The 19857-nt window shown below is 36.6% G+C and overlaps 1 protein-coding gene across 8 annotated transcripts in view; it reads left to right on the forward strand.

The window, feature by feature from the left end:
- Positions 1-19857, forward strand: part of LOC150095182 (aminopeptidase O-like) — a 727093-nt gene that overhangs the window by 121072 nt on the left and 586164 nt on the right. The window lies entirely within an intron of this gene.

The raw sequence follows: 19857 nt of genomic DNA on the forward strand, positions 1-19857 counted from the left end.
ATCTAATTCCTCCGCTAGGAATTTTTTTTGCCATTCAGGCTTCTTATGTTGATAGTATCGATCTTTAACTCTGGTGATGTTTAGTTGGGGTGTGTTTTTAGATTTGTTCCAGTAGCTGACTTTTCGCTGCTTGCCCTGGTTCCCTGGCGAAAACAATGGGGGCCTTGTTTAACCGGTCGACGCCCCAGCCGGCATGAAATGATGTCATGTTGTACCATCATTTTGTATTTTGTTTTAACCAATAGGAATACAATTTGGTTGGATAAATCCCAGATTGCCCGCCCATCCTCGTTCATTCAGTATCCAAGTAGATACCCAACAGGGTGCACCATGAGAAGGTGAGGATTGGATATTAGGTCAGAAGCCCTGGTCGGTTCTCCCCATTTCTTTAAAGGCTGTGGAGGTCTCCTCTCAGTACTTCAGCTTTGACCCTTAAGCACACCTCATTATATAATTAAATTCAATTTTAATTCAAATCACTTAATTTTTAAATTTAGGGCTTAATTGTAATCTTATTTTATTCTAACCACCTATCAGGTGGCACCTGCCACAGCTGTATAAATAGGATTAACAGTCTTTGTTATAGCTTCACCTTGTAATTATGCTGATACATGTTGATGATGACCAATTAGTTTCTGGGTGAAATATTTGCATTAATAAAATTACTATATTCTTGTGAATACATGTGCATAATAAATGTTATAATGGCACAAGTTGTATTAAAAATTCATCTAATTATGAGTTATAGTTCACTCCCATTTCTGGATCTTAGAACTGAAGAATCCAGTAAATTAAAAGTATCTTTCTAAAACCTATACATACTGACATATCTACATGCCTCTTCCCACTTCTTTGACCAAAAAACTTGGGCATTATTTCAAAACTAGGAACAAGAGCTCACTGCCTCATTACCGAAGAGATGAGGTAGCTGAAGAACTCATTTCTAAAAAATACCTTTCTACAAAATGGCTACAACGAACGCATTGTCTTAAGATTTCTTAACCAATATGTCATTCAAGGTGCTTCCGATGTTTTTGATTAATGTAATTATTTATATCTTATTCCAGTTTATTGCCATATGAACTCTTATACAGTTATATATTTAATTAAATATGCAATTACAATTTACACTCCCACACAACATATTCTCAGGTTGATTTATTCAGCAAGTCTTATATTATTCACTGCACATGAATAACTATTTATCATATGTTTCTATCTACAAATGTCTTAATTTTAAGTTAGTAATTTTTCTTTTTAAACCTGCTCTGTACCATACACTTTTACATCTTGTAACGAGCTTTGTGCTTGCTCCTTTGTTCTTCAGTTGTTTGTTCACAACTGTATTAATGACTGTTCTCAATTCCCACATTGTCACTAATAGTATTGTGTGACTGGCTAGGGAGATGCAGAGCAAAAGCACTCTGTAACCTCTGTTCATTTCTTATTTGCTTCATGCAGAAGTCAGGTCTCATTGCATGTATGTATTCACTCTGATGTGATAAGATACTATCAAGAAATATTAGTAGTTTATATTAAATTCCCTATTTTTCTTACATAATTTATGTTTGGTAATTTAATAATGTCTATGAATGGCACTTGTTAACAATCAAAAAGAAAAGAAAAAAATCACATTAAAGTAGTCAGGGAATCTTGCGGATTGAACTAGATTTATTTAAGCGTATAACATATGGAATTTTGATGTTAGTTTAATGCCACTTTAATGCTACCAATTGTGATGATACCATAATGATACCATCTCTATTGGTATTATCATGATACAAGTAGTACCATAATGATACCAATAGAGATGATGATATAACAATGAAGATAATGTATACCCATGTCTTACGCCTGATTTTACATCCAGATATCTTCTTCTTCTTTCAATCCTAATGCTTTTATTTTCCCATGATTTCTCAAACATGAATCAGGATCAGATTTTTCCTGTCTTAGGAAAAATCTGATCCTGATAATCTTTATTGGGTCTGACCCCAGCTTGTTCTTCAAGTTTCTTTTCCACAATTTTTCTTATAGCATTTTCTCAAGTATACTTATATAAATCTTACAGAGAACACTCAGAGCAATTCCTCTAATTCTTTCATAGTGTTTTATTTCCATTTTTATAGAGGGGTACTATAAGAGCTGTATTCTAATCATCTGGAATTTAACCCTCTAAGCAGGTCTTCTGAATTCTGCAAAACATAACTACTATAAAACTTTTATACTTCCTTTTTACATCAAGATATCTTCTTCTTCTTTCAATCCTAACTGCTGATTACAGCTCATATATAGACTGTATATTGCTGCTATTTTGAGGATTTCTAGATGAATATCATCTTCTCCAGCTAACTTTTCAAATTTCAGATTTTTGATGTTTTTTTTCTATCTTAAGTGTTGATACATACATCTGATTGCATTCCACTTAAGCATTTTCCACCACCATGCTGTAACTACTTGTTTCATTTAGCAATCTTTCCAAGTAATTACTTACCCCAAACATCCAAATTATTTTTATTTTCAGTTTTCATGTCACCTTTATCATCCTGGATTCCTTTTACAGTACTCTTTCTTCCATTTCTGAGCTTTTTCAATAGCTCAGAACGTTCTTCAGAATAGCTGACACCTTCCTGATATTTATTTTCTATGTTCTTAGCAAAGTCTTCCCATAACTTTTACATAATGCAAATAATGCTTCACTTTCTTACATTTTTTCTTGTATTCTCTCAGAGCTCATGATGACTTACTTGGCAGGAATTTCACTACTTCTTTTCCTTGACTACCTCTAACTTGATGAGTCTACCATGGTGTTCTTATTTTTCTATCCTTGCAGGCAACTTCACTGCATGCTTCTCTGGTTGAATCAATCAGTGTTTTCTTTGGAGTGTTGTCACAGTATCTCCAAGGTTTGGTTCTTGTTTTTAGACTTTCAATTTTTAATGAATATTTGTATATTTCAATCTACAGTTCACCTCTGATAGCTGCTAAAAACTTTTGATTCTTTTTAAAACTTTCTTACACTTTTTCAATCCTAACTTTAAGAACAATTATAAAAAGAAGATTCGAAAAGAATAAAAATACTGATAGTTTTCTTGACCTGAAGATAAATGGAATTGAAATTAACTGGCTATAGCAGTTATCTCTGATAATGAGAACAAACTGAAATCCACCTTGTCAAAGATGGAAGAAATTTTCACACCATATAGCTTAAAAATTAATTATAAGAAAATAAAACTAATCACAAGTAAAGCAAATCCCATGAAAGTAAACTTGGAAATAAATAATACAAAGTATTTAAACTTCCTTTAAATACCTTGGAAGTCTTATCATGGAAGATAGAAGAGGCCAATCAGATATAAAAACAAAAATAAGCTTGGCCAAAAAGACATTCAATGATAGAAGAAACATTTTTACTACAAAAGACTTAGCATTCAACTAAAAAAGAGACTGGTGAAAACATACATATGGAAAATAGCATGACACAACAATGTCATGCTATGGAGCATAGCATGACATTGTTGTGAGGCTTGGACTTCCAACAAAACAAGACACCAAAAAGTTAGAGCCATTTGAATTTTGGGCTGGAGAAGAATTAGTTGGATCGAAATAAAGACTAACAAAGTTCTAAACATGGTTTGAGAAGAGCAGTCATTAATGACCACATCAATAAAAGAAAAAGCCTGATTGGACACCACTTGAGGCATGGCTTACATAAATAATGGAGGAAGGGAAGAAGCCAAGAGGATGACAGAGTTTTCTATATACACAATTTAACAATAATAACTGGAACTAAAAGCTATGCATATTCTTGTGTCCAGAACCAGCATGAAGATATCATCATCAACAATAACATAGTCAATGAGACTTGTCTGATTTCTTGTCTTCTCTCCATGTCAATTAAATTTGTTTAACACAAAAAGCAATTTCAAAAATTATTGTTGTTTTTTATTTTAACGGTATAGTAGAACACAGAAACTAAGTAAATAATTAATTTATTAACTTGATGCTGATATTTCGCAGGTATTATAACCAGCATCTTCAGAGCACAAAAATACTGTTTGTCACAATACGCGAGACTAAAACAACATAGTGTACTTAAACAAAATTGTAGCAGCAACACAAAGACTAGAGTCCTGATTTTGGCGCCCTCTATCTGAAAAAAAAAAAAAAAAAAAACCGCTATCATATATTACTAGAGTCCTAGAAAAGTGCTAGTTTTTTCTTAATATGACTGTCTCCCAGATCTTCGCCAAGTTAATACAGCCATATTTGTTGAGATTTGGAGTTTGTTTTAGGGCTTCTGTCGCCTCTAAGAACAATCTCTCTGATTTATATGGGTTTCTGTCTAGTACTTTTGTGCTTTTCCAGTTGATCCTGTGTGCAGGGGTGTCCAGAGCATGGTCTGCTAGGCCCGACTTCCCATAATTATATTTCCGGACGTATCATTTACGTTCACTGATATTCATAGTTCTTCCTGTTTGACCGTAGTAGGCTTGATTGCATGAGCAGGGTACTTGGTAGACTCCTGGATGTGATAAAGGAGGAATGCTGTCCTTGGGTGAGCAGATGAGGGTGGCTAATTTGCTACATGGTCTGAATGTAGTGCGTAGTTTATGTTTATTGAGAATTCTTGAGATCTTTTCGGATGTGCCTTTAATGTAAGGGATGGTGACTGTTTTGTTGTAGTTCTCTGTGGTGGATGGTGGGAGGGATTTCTCAGGAGTATTTAGTATTTTGTTTATTTTTTGTGGATTGTAGCCGTTGGCCAAGAAGGTGTGGCGTAAGTGAGTCAGTTCAGCAGTAAGAGCCTTGTCATTTGAACAGATTGCTCTCGCTCTATGGGTTAGCGTTTTTAATATGCCATATTGTTGAGAAGGATGAGGTGTGATTGTTTGTGTAAGTATCTGCCTGTATGTGTGGGTTTTCTGAAAACTGAAAATGATAAGGAACCATCTGGGAGACGTGTGATGAGTGTATCCAGGAAGGGCAGACAGTTGTTGGCTTCCAGTTCCATAGTAAAGTGGATTTTTGGATGTTGGCTATTTAAATGTGCTAAGAATTTTTTCAGTGTCTCAGGGCCATGTGGCCAAATAGCAAGCACATCATCAACATAGCGTAGCCAAAGTGTTGGTTTGAGAGTGGCTGTATTGATTGCTTGTTTTTCCTGGTGTTCTATGTAAAAGTTGGCTGGGGGGGGGGGGGGGGGAGAAAGGGGGGAGCCCATGGCTGTCCCATCAATTTGTTTGTATATTTTCCCTTTCCATGTGAAATATCCTGCATGTATTGTGAATTTGAATAATTCAAATATATCAGGGGGGAAGTGTGACTTCAGTAGATTGAGGGTTTCTATTAGTGGTGCATTTGTGAATAGTGAAGTGATGTCAAAGCTTACTATTAAGTCTGAGCTTTTTAGGGTGAGGTGTTGTAAGATGCTTTTTAGGTGTGCTGAATTTTTGATAAAGGAGGGAGAATTGTTAGTGAGAGTGGCTAGTAGCTTCGCTAAATGTCTAGCCAGTTTGTATGTGGGACTATTTATACTGTCCACAATTGGGCGTAGGGGTGTGCCTGGTTTGTGAATTTTTGGTGATCCATAGATCCCCGGTGTTTTAACATGGAAGGGTTTGAGTTTGTTAACTGTGTCTTTGGGCCAGGAAGTGACTTTTTTTAATAATTTTCGTGCCTTATTCTTTTGTGTGTTGGTGGGATTGCGATCTATAATTTTGTATGTTGACTGATCTTGTAATAGTGTGTGCATTTTGTTTTCATATTCAGTTGTGTCCATCACCACGGTTGCATTTCCTTTATCTGCTTTTGTTGAAATTGGCGCGGCAACTAAACAGGTTAGCCTTCTTAAAGAGGTGCCGAGACACCAAATTAATACCGAACTGTTTTAAAATCAAAAACAAGTTCCACTCGGCCAAAGCCCAACGCATCTATAAACGAGCGAGTGTAGCGCTTTTACGCGAACAAATTAACACCACTACATTCAGACCATGTAGCAAATTAGCCATCCTCATCTGCTCACCCAAGGACAGCATTCCTCCTTTATCACATCCAGGAGTCTACCAAGTACCCTGCTCATGCAATCAAGCCTACTATGGTCAAACAGGAAGAACTGTGAATATCCGCATCAGCGAACATAAACGATACGTCCGGAAATATCATTATGGGAAGTCGGGCCTAGCAGACCATGCTCTGGACACCCCTGCACACAGGATCAACTGGAAAAACACAAAAGTACTACACAGAAACCCATATAAATCTGAGAGATTGTTCTTAGAGGCGACAGAAGCCCTAAAACACACTCCAAATCTCAACAAATATGGCTGTATTAACTTGGCGAAGATCTGGGAGACAGTCATATTAAGAAAAAACTAGCACTTTTCTAGGACTCTAGTAATACATGATAGCGTTTTTTTTTTTTTTTTTTCAGATAGAGGGTGCCAAAATCAGGACTCTAGTCTTTGTGTTGCTGCTACAATTTTGTTTAAGTACACCATGTTGTTTTAGTCTCGCGTATTGTGACAAACAGTGTTTTTGTGCTCTGAAGATGCTGGTTATAATACCAGCGAAATATCAGCATCAAGTTAATAAATTAATTATTTACTTAGTTTCTGTGTTCTACTATACCGTTAAAATAATAAACAACATGTTTGACGAACACATAAGTCTGTCCACACGTTCCAAAATTATTGTGTATGTTTATTGCACAAGATGCATATCATTCCTTTTGTGCACTTTCTATATGTACATGCGTGTGCACTGTCAATTTTTTTTAATGTCATAAGATCTTGGATTAAACTGATATCAAAATATTAAAAAATAAATATATAAAAGAGAACTGCAGATAAATCTCTCTTCTCCTCACACACACATGTAGTGCTTGACAAACTTTTTTCAGCATTCTACATAAACATAAGCATCTCTTTTACAGTAGGCATAGTAAGATGCACAGACATTTAAATAAGCTACGTCATCACTGTTTGTTTTTCATTGGCTTTTCAGGATAGCATGATTTATAGATTAAGTAGCATCATTAAAAATAGGAAAAACTCTAATTACTTCTGTGGAGGCTAAGCATATTATTTTTTTCAAGTCACTTCTCACAGTGGTCTCAAACTAAAACTTTACCATACTAAAAGCAGAATAGTATTAAATTTAACATCAAAAGCATTAACGAAATAAAAATTTCATGTCGGTCTTCTTTAAACTTACAGCAGCATGGTTTAATTGGAACATTTCTAATATAGTGATTGAAATTAAAAACAAATCACACTAAAAAAGTGAAGAGCTGAAATTACAAATCTGCCTTTAAACAATCTACATACAAAAAACAAAACGAATCACAACTGATATGAGGGACATCACACCTCTGGCAGTGAAACATGGAACTAAGCTGCTCTGAAGTTTATAATTGGTTATATGAGGTACTCAGTTAACTGACGTTCAGATAATAGAGACTTCGCTGTATTCATACCACAGCAACAGTCCAATGCACAGCCCATGTGGTTCACTGACAGATTTTCCAAAATCTATCTTAAAAATAAAATTAAAAAAAAAGGAAAAACTCTAATTACTTCTGTGGAGGCTAAGCATATTATTTTTTTCAAGTCACTTCTCACAGTGGTCTCAAAGACAATGAAAATCATCTTACACTTATGAGTGAATACAGAGGTAACAGAGTTTTTCCTCTGATACCAAATCTGCTCCTGAATAGTTACATGCATGCAACTTATTCAAATTCTTGAGAGCTACTTCAGTTTATCTCCTCATAGCTCTTCTTAAGCTTTGCATCATCTGCAAACTGCATATTCCCCATTCACAGTATCAGTGAGGAAGTGGGGAACATTCAGCTATTTAATGAGTGAGGAATACGCAATAGCTCCTATCCTCTCCTGCTCCCATCATAAAAAAAAAAAACTGAGAAAATTGAATACTACAACACACATCAAGATAACTTCTGAAAAAAGTAAGAATTCTTAAAAAATATAACAGTCAAACCACCTTCAGAGAAAAATTAGATATATCTACTTACCAAAAGATCCTCTCCATTAACTAGATTATCCGTGTACCTACAGGTTCCCATGTTCCTGTATGCTGATCCTACTTCCCAATTGGCAGAACTATCAGCATTTGTATGGCTGCTGACAGTTCTAGTACCTACACAAGGCTTCCTTAGGTGTTGCAAATCATGCTACAGACTCTGATCAACCACCATCAACAGATGACATGTCTACATGTTGACAAACACTTGGATGCAAAATGTCCATTGAAACCGAAATAACACCTGGATATCACTGAAATAACATACTTCATCAATTCAATCACTTAACTATAAATAACTATTAAATAAAAATATATAAAAATAAAATAAATAAAATATAAACGGAATTACATTAAACATTTCTAAAGTCCTCTTGTATTGAACTTTTCTTCTGTTTCGGCTTGTTTCTTGTTGCTATACGGATTGCAGATGGGTCCTCCACATTCTTGGAATGATTAATTCATCATTTTTGTTCAGGCTTGGATAATGTTTCAGCATTTCACAAGCTTCTTTGAATTTTCTTTCAGACCAAATTTTGGTGCAGTGTAGGGACTTAGTGCCTTTCCAGTCAGTTCTGTGGCATGTTTGGAGTGCATGGTATGATAGGCTGTTTTAGAATAGTGGAGATATTTAATGTGTCATTTGTGTTCATCTTTTCTGATTGGTACAGTGTGTCCTGTTTCCCTTATGTAAGGTAGGTTACAGGTACATTGAATTTTGTAAACTCCTGGGTGGGCCAGGTATGAAACAGGATCCTTGGAAGAGCTAAGTAAATTTCTTAATTTTGTTGAAGATTTGAAGGTAGTCTTAATGTTGTATTTAAGTAGTGTTCTATCTATTTTTTCTGAAATGCCCCTAATGTAGGGCATGGTTATGGCATTCTTGCAATCTTTTCTTGTTTTTAGTGGCATTTTTATGGAGGATCTTATGAATCATTTTTTTATTGTAACCGTTTTTTACAAATGTTTGGTTAATTATTTCAAATTCTTGGTTCAGAGCTTGTTCATTGGAGAAAATTGTTAGGACTCTGTGTTTGAGGGTGCTGATGACTCCTAGTTTTTGTGTTGGATGGTGGTATGAATTTTTATGTAAATAAGTAATTAAAAAAAATAATAATTAATAAAAAAATAAAACAAAAGTATTAAAACCACTAAATATTTTTTTTGACTTTCGACCAATCAATTAGGACTTACAGAGCATGCCATCAACATTAGATATAGAGTTCATTGGAACAAGACAAAAGTCCTTCACGATAGTCGGTTTCTCATGGAACGTCTTTATAAAGAAACATGTGAAACTTTACTTCACTCTACTTCATTCCTAACTTAAACAGATCTAATAGTCTACATCTATCCCCCCTTTGTGGGAGATTACACTTTTTAAATCAGCTAATCTTTCCTAACTTTTTTTAATTTGTATATATATATATATATTATTATAATATACATTGGAGATGTTAATGTCAGCTCTTTGCTTTATGCGGGTGATGTTATATTTCTAAATAAATCTGCTACAAGTCTGCAAGATTCTCTGACTAAATTGAATAACTGTTGTAATAGATATGGTATGAAGGTCAGCAATAAAAAGACAAAGACAATGAAAATAGGCAGAATCATTGAAAATATCTGTGTTGTGAATGGAGAACCTGTGGAACAAGTAAAACATTTCAGCTACTTAGGCACAATTTTTAGTGAAGATGGTAAATTAAATATAGAAATAAACAACAGAATCAGCAAAGCTGGTATGGTGGGAAGTCAATTGAATAAATTCATATGGAATAAGAGAGAAATTAGTCGGAACACTAAATTAGCTGTATATAAGACAGTGTTCAAACCAGTTTTAATTTATGGATCTGAGAGCTGGGTCAGAAGTAAAACACTTGACCAAAGACTAGACACCGCAGATATGAGAGTCCTGAGAAAAATTATAGGTGTGAACAGATGGCATCAATGGCAATATCATATTAAAAACGAGGATATTAGGAAAGAACTTGACATTGTCAGCATCCAGGAATGCGTTAGCATAGCTATTCTCAGGTGGTATGGTCACTTAAACAGAATGGGCGAAGAAAGATTAGCAAAACGACCCAGAGGAAGACCAAGATATAGGTGGATTGATATGGTACAAAGTGCCTTAGACGATAGAAATATAAGATCTGATAATGCTGGAGTCTTGACAAGTAACAGACTGATTTGGAGGAAAATTGTAGATAGGAAGTTAGTAATGATGTAATTTTTTTCATGTAGTACTATCACACCCCTTGAGGGTACATGGCAGGAATTTGATGATGATGATGATGATATATTATTATTATTATTATTATTATTGCAGGCAACTCCAAGGAGTCCTTAGACGCATCGAGGGAAGCCCTAAACATCATGTCAAGAACAACTATTCAACATCCACACAGTATCTATCATACTTTGCCTTGAACTCATTCACAGTCATGGCACCCACAACAGACTCTGGCAGCTTATTTCACTCACTCACCACTCTCCAAGTAAAAAACCTAGCTCTAGCACCCTTGCTAACCACACACTTGCCCAATTTCCATGGATGGCCCTTAGTCCTAGCACCACCAGTCCTGTTGCCCAGTCCCACCAGCCCCCCCAGCCCTAGCACCACCAATCTTATAGAAACCCTTCAGTAATTTGAATGTCTCAATCATATCATCCCTTTTCTGCTATCAACCAATTTCTGCAACCCACAAATCTTTAACCTGTTCTCATAAGGTTAATTCCATAGACCTGCTATCATCTTGGTCACTCGTCTCTAGATCCTCTCCACCTCCTCCCCATCAAGAAAACCCTGGTGCCCATATCTTGGCATAGTAGTCAAGATTGGGTCTTGTCGAGGCTCGATACAGAGGAACAATAACTTGCTTGTCTCTGCTCTTCAAAGTATTCTTCAGTAACCAAGTGATTTGATGAGCTGATTTAGCCACTTTTGCAATGTGCCCCCTAAACTTCAACTCCCTATCCACCAACACTCCCAAATCCCTGGCCTCTTCAATCTCCTGTAGTACAGTTCCAGCAATGTGGTATTCTGCTGCTAATCTTTTCACCCCAAAATGCATAACCTTACACTTTGCCACATTAAATTGACATCCATTCTCCTTAGCCCAGTCCTCCAATCTATCCAAATCATCCTGCAAAATTTTGACATCATGTGCATTCACTATTGCTCTACCCAACTTTGCATCATCAGCAAACAAATGAACAGTTCCTCTCAGATCCTTTCCTATATCATTAATGAACAAATTAAACAGTATGGGTCCAAGAACAGAACCCTGTGGTACACCACTAGTCACAGGCCTTCTTTTGGCCTCTTCTCCTGAATAAACTACTCTCTAATATTTCTCCATCAACCACTGTCTCTATCCATCTCGCCGACCCTATACACACACACACACACACACACACACACATATATATATATATATTATCTAGAGAGGCTAATTCAATGACTAATAAAGTTAATCAGGTGATTCATTTACATGTGAAAGAAATACACTTTGGCTGATGGATCAAGAAATTATCTTGCAGAATTTGTGCTTGTTATGTGTATTTATTTCTTTGTTTTATGTATATTTCGCTTGGTTTTTTTAAGAATTTTCCTTTGTTCACTTAAGGATCAGTATATATTTTACACATAATAGGATAAATAATGAAACAAGGTAGTGTTCAGCAGCTGTACCACAGATTCCAGCATGGTGTCTTGATACACTTTTGTGGAAGTTTTGACTGCTTTCTTACAGAAATGCAACTTGGATATCCCCTAATATGTCACTCCTCACAAAACGATTACTGACATGGGATGATGACCTCTGTGAATCCTGAGTGCTATGGCACGTGCTGTGTGACCATCTGGGGCATATATCTGATCATTTTGTTGGTTAAACGACTCTTCAGTGGTGAAAATCTCATCTGTCAAGAGGGTATCTCTGTGTCTGTTGCTTGCATACTGCTAGAGAAGTGCCTTTGATTTTATCATTCTTTGCCACCTAAGTTGTGGTGTTAGGAAGTGTTCAGCAGAACAACAATAGGCTCTAACCCCCATTTAGTACATGTGATATTGTTCTCTGCAAAACGTTCTTCTCTTGCAATATCACTTTCTGTGTTCTCACAGGATTACAGTGGTGATGTGTATTCACAGCCCTCACAAGTTGTTGCAACCTAATGCAGCATGGTTGATTTGTTCTTTGGTGGTCATATGCATTCATATCGTTATAACAGTTAACAGTCCGATGCACAAACATCCTACTGATACATACCGACTACTTTTACCATATATTGAAAATAACAGGTAGCTGCATTCCATTCTTATGAAGTGCTATTACAGCTACATCGTTCTCATAATCTTCTCACTGCATGTTAACCCCCTACAGCTAGACAGTGCTCTCTCTACTTATAGACATGTGAATGTTGGCTGTGCACGAGCACCACTAATGGAACCAGCACAATTCTGTGGGCAGCATGGGGGTATGTGGAAGTTGTGATGGTATATACCTTGAAATCAATTTGAATTTCATTTGAGATATCAAATTTATCCAGACACTTCACAAATGCTAAATTTACAAATGTAATTTTAGAGCCTCCATAACTCAGTTGGTATAGACTCAGAAAGACCGGGATTTGATTCCCCTCAATGACATGTGGAAACTTTATTCTGGTCTCTTTTGATGAAAGGTGAGTTAGCCAGTCTCATACGGAGGTAGGGGGTTTTTTCACCCAGAAACTCAGGTATTTGACCCCCAAAACAGACAAATCGGCCCTGTGAACACATGCATCTACTAGGGCTAACCACTTATCCTCGGGACGCGTATGGTTTGGAAGTGCTAAGGACAGCTCCATAACAGGCTGCTAGGACTAAGATGTAAAATAGGAAGAAGAAGACAAATGAAATTCTACTGACAAAGTTGCAACTAGCATGCTGATAAGCTTTAGAAAAATGTAGAAGTGGTGGAAACTAGCTTTTTTTTTTTTTATCAAAAAAACCTGATGAATTCTTCATGGAGGTTTGTGTGTGGCCAGTGCAGGAGCTTAAAATATGAGCTAGGAATTTGGGTAAGTGATAGGTGGGATCTGTGCAGTCCACTTTGAATCTGAGTGAAACTCCTTCCTTATGTATTTTTGGAAGGCAATAAAAATGTGGACATCTAGCAAAATGGGTCTTCATTTCTTTTTTTTAAACAAACAAACAAACAAAAACAGAAAGAATTCCATCAGGACCAGAGAGTTATTGGTATCAAGGCTGCTGAGAACTTTTTTTCCTGATGTCCCTCTTGTGAAATTTCAGAGGGACAAACTGTGGATAATTTGTGGCATGATAAGATGAGTTGTGCCTTGGTTCTCTATGCAAGAGTTGTAGAAAAAACTGATGCCAAGAGGTATGCTTTTTTTTTTGAGAGATGTTGCCATTGTATTATCAGGATATGGGAGAAGTGGAAACATGAAAAGACAGAAGTTTCATCCTACCATTAGGACAGGAGACAAGCTTAGCACATTTAGCCATTATCTAAGTCTGCTTTGGATTTCTTGATAATTTTTCTGCCATTGTTATGAGCTGCAATGTAAGCTAAGCGAGAGGCTGGAGTTTTTGATTGTAGCCATTGGACATATGTTATAATTTTGGTTTGGACTGCTTTGGCATATTTATTGGAGAACTAGGGTTGAGATCAAGATCGAGGATTTTAAGTGGAGTAGGGAATAAAGAACTCATCCCAGTGAGAATAATTTCTGTTATTAGATCAGAGCAGACGATAGGATCAGAAGCAATAATCAGACTATGGAAATGATGCATAAAAGTTCTGGATGTATTTCTGTTTTGGATGTGTTCTGAATGGATTATAAAGAATAGGCAAGGAGGCTGACTTGGTTGGTAAGGGTAGCAGAAGTGAGGTATGAGCAGCAGTTAGCTAGTGGAGCCAGAAAGAATCCTAGAAAATGGTATAAGAACAACTGCTATGAAAGATAGTGGAGACGCTTAATGAACAGTTCATAAAAGTCTTTCAGTCTTGTGAATGTGACATCATGGAGAGTTTAAGAGCAGTTGATGATGGGGAAGAGAGACTGACTGTAAGCAAGCATGAGGTATATGGGGAATTGAGCAAACTTAATGTTAATAAGGCTGTGGAACTTGATAATCTATCACCACTTATTTTGAAGGAATGTACCAGGGAGTTGGCATCTGCCTTGACATATTTTTTTAATATGAGTCTTGCACTGGGACGAGTTCCAAAGGAGTGGAAAGAGGGCAAGATTGTGCTGCTGCATAAAGGAGGTGATAGAACTTAATCACCAAATTATAGGCCTATCTGTGTGTCAGGTGTTGTGGTTAAGGTGTTGGAGAAGTCAGTGAGACCTAGGATCCAGAATTAGGCTGACAACAATGGTATTATCTTTGATGAACAGCATGGATTTGCTGAAGGGATGTCATGTTTTAGTAATTTACTTACTTATTACAATAAGGTGACAGCTTCATTGGACAGAGGAGAGGGATACACAGTAGTATAGTTAGATTTTGCAATGGCTTTTGATAGATTACGACATGATCAGTTGATAGTCAAACTAGAGTGGATGGGGTTGGATATTAGATTAGTGCAGATAATGTTCTTCACTCTCCCAATATTCTAGATCTATTCTTAACTAGTTTTCCCTCTGAATAAAGATGTTAGATAACCTCTTGGAAAGTCTGATCATAACCTTGGATCAGAGACTGGCTCTCTGATAGGTATCAGCAAGTTGTGTATGGAAGAGCAATATCCTAGAAGAGGAAAGTCACTAGTGGTGTGCCTGTGTGGTCTGTTTTAGGGCCATTGCTGTTTAACCTGTATGTTAATGATATTGGGAAAGATTTGGATAGGGATATTCAGTTGTTTGCAGATGATGCAAAGTTGGGACGAACTAAGAAGAGTAGAGAAGATGTTGTGGCCTTACAAGAAGACTTGAATAGCAATAAAGAGCCAAGAGGCTATTTTTTTCGGCAACGTAAATTAAGTGGATAAAAATCCCTCATTATTTCAAAGCCGAATAAGAAACTCGAAGATCGAAATCTAAGAGTTTCATGTTGAAGAACGTTCGGCGAGTCCAAGTGTAAGTCAACACCTGGTAGTACAATACTAGAGCAACTCAGAGCAAAGGTGGATCAAGTTTCAATCACTGTCCTTAATATTTTCTCATAATGTAAAACGCAGCTCCTAGGAGATGTATTACTGTTTTACAATATGAGGGAAGGTTACTACCCAGACCGGTTTTGACCTTTATTTTAACCTTGGTATTAATCAGGTCTACCTACTCACTGATGAGACCTCAATAAAGGTCGAAACCAGTCTGGGTAGTGACCTTCCCTCATAATGTAAAACAGTAATACATCTCCTAGGAGTTGTGTTTTACATTATGAGAAAATATTAAGGACAATGATTAAAACTTTCTCCACCTTTGCTCTGAGTTTCCCTAGTGTTGTACTACCAGACTTACGTTTGAACTCGCCGAACGTTCTTCGGCATGAAACTCTTAGATTTTGATCTTTGAGTTTCTTATTCGGCTTCGAAATAATGAGGGATTTATTATCCCCTTAATTTAAAAGACTTGAATAGATTGAATAGGTATGGATATGGGAATGCAAGTTCAGTGTTACAAAATGGAAAGTTTTAAAATTTGGGAAATAAAGATGGGATCTAAAGCTTATGCTTGGTGGGGATATATTGTTGGAGATGGAGGAAATAAGAGATCTTGGTGTGATAGCAGATAAGGATTTGAAATTTAGGGGATACATTGCCAAATTTATGAGGACAACACAAAGAGCTTTGAGAATGATGTGGAGGACACTGAACTTGTAGAAGTAAGGAGTTTCTTGTTTTCCATTGTGTAAGGTTTTGATTAGGCCACCCATGGACTACTGTGCAGTGAAGTCGTCCACACATGGACGACTGACTAAGATAGTTTCTGATCTCTGGAATGTTGAATATGAGGAAAGGTTGAGAAGATATAATTTACAGAGTCTAGTGTAGAAGAGGGAGTGATATGATAGAGACCTACAAGTTAGTAAGGTGTTGTTATAGGATCAATGTTGAAGAGGTTTTACAGAAAACTATGGGAGATCAGAGAAGAATCAGAGGTTATCCCTTGAAGCTGTATAAGAAGTGTGTGGGCAGAGGGTGAGAAGTAGGTTTTTTGCATACAGTGTTGTGAATGATTGGAATGTCTTGCCTGAGAGCGTGTGGTGTCTGCAGAGAATCTTAGTGTGTTTAAGGTGCAGTATGATGAGTTGTGTATATGACAAAAGAACCTCCTTTTGTCATATACACAACTTTGTATATGATTTTATATGGGGGGGGGGGGGTCAGGATAATAATTATAATAATAATGCCATCCCAGTTGGCACTGTAGTAGTGCCACAGGATACAATTCTGTGAATAGCTAGGAGAAGACTGATCTGTTACAAAGAAGTATTGTGCAAGGTTATGATCAGACTTTCCAAGAGGTTATCTAACATCTTTATTCAGAGGGAAAACTAGTTAAGAATAGGTCTAGAATATTGGGAGAGTGAAGAGTGTTTTATTTCTAAAAGTCAGCTCTCGTTTCCATATATTAAATTAAATTTAATAATATCTGGAATTCAGGCGGGTTCATGGAAATTGCATTAAATCATTGCTGATAGCAAAGAGTTGTGGTTTTTTACTAGCTTGGTCTGTGAAGTTGGAGAAGGGAAGCCAATCTTCCTTGGCAATTTCAACGTAAATTGCCAAGGAAGATTGTTCCATCTATTCACTCCCTAATCTTTCTCAGAACTTTTGTATCTGTGGTCTTGTCTCCAGTATTTGATCAAGTGTTTTATTTCTAAAAGTCAGCTCTCATTTCCATATATTAAATTAAATTTAATAATATCTTGTATACATATTGTTTAGTGTTTGAACTAATTTCTTTCTCTTATTCCATATAAATTTATTCCTTTAACTTCTTACCATACCAGCTTTTCTAATTCTGTTAACTATATCCACATTTAATTTGTCATCATCACTAAAAATTGTGCAAAAATAGCTAAAAAATAAATAAATAAATTCCGTGTGATGATACAGTGTTCCCCCTTTATACGGGAGTTCACGGTACCATCTGGTCCCCCAAATTTTATCCGGGCTCCAGAACCAGCATAGGCTGACGAATCAGACCTATAGCTGGGTCAGTATTCCTGACTGTAATCCGTGTGAGTGTCCTCAGACCGGTTTGCCTGCTTGCGGGATGAAAAACACCAGATAAACTGGCAGAAAAAACCCTGCTGTCCACGCCCTAGACCAGCTAACTTGGCAATGGCTGAGGAAGATCCTTGAGCTCCATGTCGTTGACGAGAATCGAACCTAGGACACTCCTTCCCCAGGCATATGGTTGTGAAGCGCAAAGCCACTAGGCTAACCGCATGGACATAGCTAAAATGTTTTACCTGTTCTGTAGGTTATTTATTCAGAATGCAGTTCAATTCAGTGTTTCTGCCCATAATGTTAATTTTCATGCAAGTTTATTACATGCAGTTATTCAGTTTTTTTGAAGGAATTCTGCTGGCTTTAATTTATTTAGGAGAATAACATCATCTGTATAAAGGAGAGAGTTGAGATTTAACATATCTAATTTTGATATGAAGTTTAATATGACTGACTATTATAATGTGACCCATATAAGATGATGAATTACGGTGGAGATAAAGTGCACTCATTTCTAACTGCTGATTTACAACTCAAATATAGACTATGTATTTTTAGCTATAATGTCCAATTTACACCATATAATTGTAGCATTTATTATTATTATTAAGAGAGATCTCCAGGGAGTCAGGGACTCTTTGAGGGAGGCCACATACTACATGGACCAGCTATCATACTTATTCTTGAATTCATTCACACTGCTTGCATTTACAACATCTAAATGCAATACAATCACACACCACCATATGAGAGAAAAAGTTTGCCCTCACCATCTTCTTAGCGGCATTCATTCTCATCTTCCAAGGATGCCCTCTTATCCTTATCCCACCTTCCATAAATTGAAAAATTCCATCAATTGGAATCCTGTATAAGTTTTTCAGAAGTTTGTAAGTCTCAATCATATAACACCTCTTTCTGCTGTTTGCTAGTATCTGCAATCTATAAATTCTTAATCTGTCTTCATGATCAGTATTCCACAATCCTGATATCATTTTTAACACTCTCCTTTGCACTCTCTCCAATATATCAGAATCACAATGGAGATCAATATACCAGACCTGAGCACAGTAGTCCAGGTGAGGTCTTATCAAAGGCAAAATGACATTGGAAGTTTTTTTTCACTTGGTTAGACTATAAATTATATATTTATTTTAATCCTTTATCCTAGTGCAAGCAAACAAAGTTTGCACCTGAAGTATCTTCAGGACTGGGGTAACTCGTGGCAAAGGTGGAATCAGTTCCACCTTTGCAGTGGGTCTAGCTCCCACTGAAGAGATCTCAGTAAAGGTCGAAACCGGTCTGGGTAGTGACCCTTCCCATAATACATAGCATTATACATGTCCGTAAGGAGATGTGCTTTTAATTATGGGATACTAAAGAAAGTGATGAGAACTCAGCCCACCTTTGCCTCCTACTACCTTGTCCTCAATTTCTTCATCTAGTGAAGAGGTAGCAGTGAGCTCAATGTTGCATGCACCATGTTTGATAGCTTTTAACAGAATGGGCACTCATTAGATGAACAACCTCTTCTGCATCTGTAACCCTCATGACATCTGCATTTAGAATAGTTATTCTTTCATATTCATTCTTTCTTTTACTTGCAGAATGTCGATATAATTCTTGTCAGTTGTCTTTAGCACACAGAGCCAGTTTCTTTTCATACTCAGACTTTGCTTTCTGTACAACAGTTATGACTATTCTAACCTGATGATTTTAATTTTCATAATGCATATCATCTTTATGTACATGCCATTTCCTCCACATCATCCATTTTTTACGAATCTCTTGCTTAATAAGGTTACACATTCATTTTACTCATATCCTATTTATTCTTTAAACTCTCAGGACACACTCTGATATTGCATCATTTAAGTATTGTTAAAATGCTTACCATGCAATGTCGATATTCTTCCCATCCATCAACTGATCCCATTCCACTGAACTCAGTTGTCATAATTTCCTGCTTTGTAGTTCAGAATGTAACCTTTTCTGAATGGAACATTCATAAACTTAGTCACTTCCCAAGTGAGTACTGCATGATCACTGTCACCAACCGGAAGCAGAACATCTTTAACTGAAACGCCCTCTGAGACTTTAATCAAATCTAATACTCTTTGACCTTGAGTTCCTTCCATCACATGCTGCTTGAGGAGGTTGTCCTGCAACACTCAAGAAATGCATTTTCATTCTTCTCATGAGATTCTACTGCTACCCATTCTGTATTTGGATAATTAGTACCCTATTACGATTACTTTTTTCGTGCTCATCTTTTCTATTTGGTGATGCATTTCTTCATCACTAGCAACCAATTTGTCAAGTCTGTAACAAAACCCACTATGTATATGCTCTTGTTGGATTCCACCTCACACCAGATGGTTTCAAACTCAGTGCCACATGAAATATTGTTAGTAGTAATAGTACTATAATCATAGGTCTCAACTCTATCTGGAGTGAAGTCCTTCGATATCATTAGCAGCCCCCCCCATCCTCTCCTATTTCCTTTATCCTTCCTAAAAATAGTGTACCCTTGACTGATACCAGTTAGTATGTCTGATTGTCTGATTCTGATAACCAGGTCTCAATAATGCCTACAATCTGAGATCCTAAGGCAACAAAC

This window comes from Typopeltis vanoorti, chromosome 21 (assembly GCF_054136105.1).
Source record: "Typopeltis vanoorti isolate ZY-2024b chromosome 21, IOZ_Tvanoo_1.0, whole genome shotgun sequence".
NCBI classification, from domain to species: Eukaryota; Metazoa; Arthropoda; class Arachnida; order Uropygi; family Thelyphonidae; genus Typopeltis; species Typopeltis vanoorti.